Source organism: Drosophila erecta, unplaced genomic scaffold (genome assembly GCF_003286155.1).
Source record: "Drosophila erecta strain 14021-0224.00,06,07 unplaced genomic scaffold, DereRS2 tig00000000-arrow-pilon, whole genome shotgun sequence".
NCBI lineage: Eukaryota > Metazoa > Arthropoda > Insecta > Diptera > Drosophilidae > Drosophila > Drosophila erecta.
The window spans coordinates 21,226,235-21,229,983 of NW_020825194.1; positions in this window are offsets into that span (position 1 = coordinate 21,226,235).

Genomic DNA, 3,749 nt, shown 5'->3' on the forward strand with positions numbered 1-3,749 from the left:
CAATAATCAGCGACAGCGAAATGGAGCACAAACGTGGCTAATTGTAAATTGTTGCAGTTTAAATTGTTACCAGTGGCTGGTGGTGTTCCAACTGCTCGTAAGTCGTAAAAGAAAACACCGAGCAAGCAGCGCTCGTATGTTGCAAGCAACATGCGGCAGCATCATATCATCTCATATCGACCTGGAACCACTGAGGAGCAGAAAACGGGGCGTAATCGTTAAGAGGCATCGTTAAAAGGTTTCACATGGCGTCGTAAAAATTTGTGCATTAATAAACATTATGCAACATGCGACAGGAAAATGATGAGGCGACCAGCAACACTCTGATTCGTATGGTCACTTTGCATGGTGCACTGCAAAGAATTCGCCTGCTCTCCTTACAATTTAAGACTGGCTAATGGAAATCCAAAAATATATATTCGCCTTAAGATTCAGATTCACCCACTGTGTATTTCGGACATATATATTCCCACTTTGGATGCATTTAACAACTAAACTGGCAAAGATTCGCCTGCTCTCCTTGCAATTTAAAACTGGCTAATGGATATCCCAAAAATATATGTTCGCCTTAAGATTCAGATTCACTTACTGTGTATTTCGGACATATATATTCCTACTTTGGATGCATTTAACAACTAAACTGGCTTGTACTTAATTTTCCAGTGCTGATTTAGCTTGTGGGAAACGATGTCCTTATTGCCTTCCAGTGACAAAGTAACCCATCCAGCGGATTCTGTGAGTGCAACTTGACCCCCCTGCGGTGTGTGAGTTTTTTGTAATAGCTGGTTAGTGGAGGGAGCCCAGTTATAACGAGATTCAGCCGGCCAGTTAACTGTGGCATTTGATGATGCGTTTATTAAAGCCACAAGGGAGATCGTGATCGGCAGTTTAGAGGTGCGGGCCTTTAATGCCCCTTTATCTGTGTTATCAACGCACTCGGAAATCTATTTTACGACCACGTAATTAGCTGCCCAGCAACAATGTGTGGAAACAGCCACCTTTTGAGATAACCAGGAAGTCAGCTTCTGAACTTTAGAGTAAGAAAAGATGTTCAGTAAATTTCTGACAGACTGTTGAACTATCGCCAGCGATGTCAAATGTGAGGCCCATTCTATAAGGAAAAGTTATGCAATCGGCTGCCCAAGATTGCAAGCCGATACATTTCCCATTGCATTGAGCAGATGCCACAGCACATTTCTCATGTGCGGCCATTTATGGCATATGGATGGCCAATTGTCGATGGCCAAGATCCCAGATGCAAGCTGCGAGCTGCAAGATCCAACCAAGATCGATGAACAATTTAACGGGCAGGCCAAGTTGGCGCGGACCTGCCTTCAGTTCTAACTGTCCCTCTGACAAAATGCCGCAACCTGCAAGTGTAACTGACACACAGACAGTTGGTCAGGGCAGAGAAGTAAAACTCGGATGAAATAAAATGAAAATACTGCGGGATGGGGATTGGCGGAGATGCAGCAGATCCAGCGGATCCAGCCGATCGTTGGCCACAACGAGACTAAGTATACAATGTGCAGGCAGGGAAAAAAATAAATCAAATTTTCTCATCAATCTCATCGAACATGAAAATGCACTTTCAAAACGCATTAAATAAACCATAACGGCACGCATGCGCCGCTGCAAGGGAGCAAAAGAAACAGAAACAGCGTAAGAGGCCGCGTAAATCTTTCACTTTGAGCCAAATGCAGCACAGCTAACTGCGGCTAACTGGAAAACTAGCGGCCGAGAAATAACGTAAACGACGAACGCGCATAGGCAAGTGCAGCCCCACAACCTCGAGGAATACGAGGAATACCGCGAATCCGAGGAATACGAGGGATTCGAGGGGCAGGAGATGAAAAGGCAGCCAGCTGGTCAACGGAGATGCCTTCCTTGGCCGCCAGAAAAAAGAGCCAAGCCCACCCTTAAGCAGTAAGTACTTTTACAAAAATTGGTTAAATAAGGAGCCCAACGAGTTGCAACAGGCCAATGTCGTGTGCCAAAAAAATCCAACAAAATTACTTAAATGGAATTAATTAATTGCAAATAATCTCGGCTAAAAGCAGGCAATCCTTTTCACTTTAGAATAAAATGTTTTTAAGGTGTTTTAGAAATATATTCTTGCTATGTGCGGATTACTGCTAATTGCAATTCAAGTTTGTGAGTATTTATTATAGAAAATGGCCAAATTGGCAGTGCTTTTGGCCAGCCACTCGCAGTACTCGCCGTGGCCCGGCCATATTTGGCATTGGCTTTGCCCAAACTCTGTGCCTCTCAGACACGCTGCGACTGCGCTGACAAATTGCTGTGGTTGTTGCCGTTGCCTGGTGTCGCCAGCAACATGCAACATGCAACTTGCAGCAGCAGGCTGCATCCGATATGCCGGCGAGTCCTCGGGGCAGCGTGGCACACAAATTTGGTAGCACGCCGCACGGCGGCACTCAATAGTGTCCAATAATTCATAACGCAGCCGTCGCCGTTGCCAAAATTGGCAAGACGCTTGATAAGCCGCCGCTTATTGTTGCTGTTGCTGCTGCTGTTGCTGCTGCAGCGCTGTTGTTGCTGCTGCGCAGCCGCGCGTAATAAATCTGGGCAATTTGTTGCGCACTAATCGGCAGAGGCAAAGCTGCAGTCGCCGCGGCTTTCGTTGGCCATTTCAATTGAAAGTATCTATCAGCTTATGGGTTGCAGGTGTCTTGGCCAAAAAATCGACGCAGCGGGAACTTCAATTAGTGGGCCGAATAAATCAGTTTAGTAATTGCAAGGCAGATATGCGAGCAGATGTTACTAAACAGGGAAAAGTCGTATACCAGCTACTAAAACATAACATAAAACATCTATTATTAGGCCATAAAACATGTTTTCGAACTACTTACAACTCGTCTAAGTAAAGCTAGCAAGTGATAGTTCGTTTTTCCGAATGCTAAATAGTATTTTATGAAGAAACCTTTTACATAGTTATCTTTCACTTCATTTTTTGGGGCACAAGTGCAAAGTGCAATTTTCCTCGCTTGTTTTGGGTAGTTTAAACTGCTGCTTTTAACCCAGCTTTTTTCCACTGCGCCGGTCAATTCAATTCAATAACTCGCTGCGCTAAAGATTCGCCAGAATCGCCTGGCTGAACTGGCCATAGAATAAACGCCATAATTTGGCTGGGCAAATGAAATTAGCATGCATTACACAACGGCAATGGCCAATAACGGCACAAACCTGCCATTGATCCTTTGGGGCGTCCCATTGGGCCATTGAGTTGGCTCCATTCGTGAGCGGATGCAGTTGCAGTTGCCAGTTGCAGTTGCCAGTTGCCAGTTTCCAGTTGGCCAAAGCCGCCGTTCAGCCATTCCCTGCGCATGTCTGGCCGACTGAATGACTGACTGGCTGGCTGATTGACTTGGCCGGGAACTGGGCACAAAGACTGGAACTGGGATTGGGACTGGGATTGGGACTGGGCCCGAGCATCAATGAAACCTGGCGGATGCTTCACGCTGCTTTGCTAACGGGATCGAGCTGCTGCATGGCGAGAAAAGCCTTAGGGCTGCACTTTGGTTCAATCTGTACTCCAACTCATTTATATTTATATTTTAATTATAAATATGTATGTTTCGCAGTGCAAATGTTTGATTCTTAAATCGAAAAGCCGCCGGATTCGAAACTAATTAGAAAAGCTGATACTGGGAATAGCTATCATTATGTTTTCCATGTAGCATGTAGCATCCACTGCCATTTGCCATTCGGCGTCTTTCTAATGGTGCACG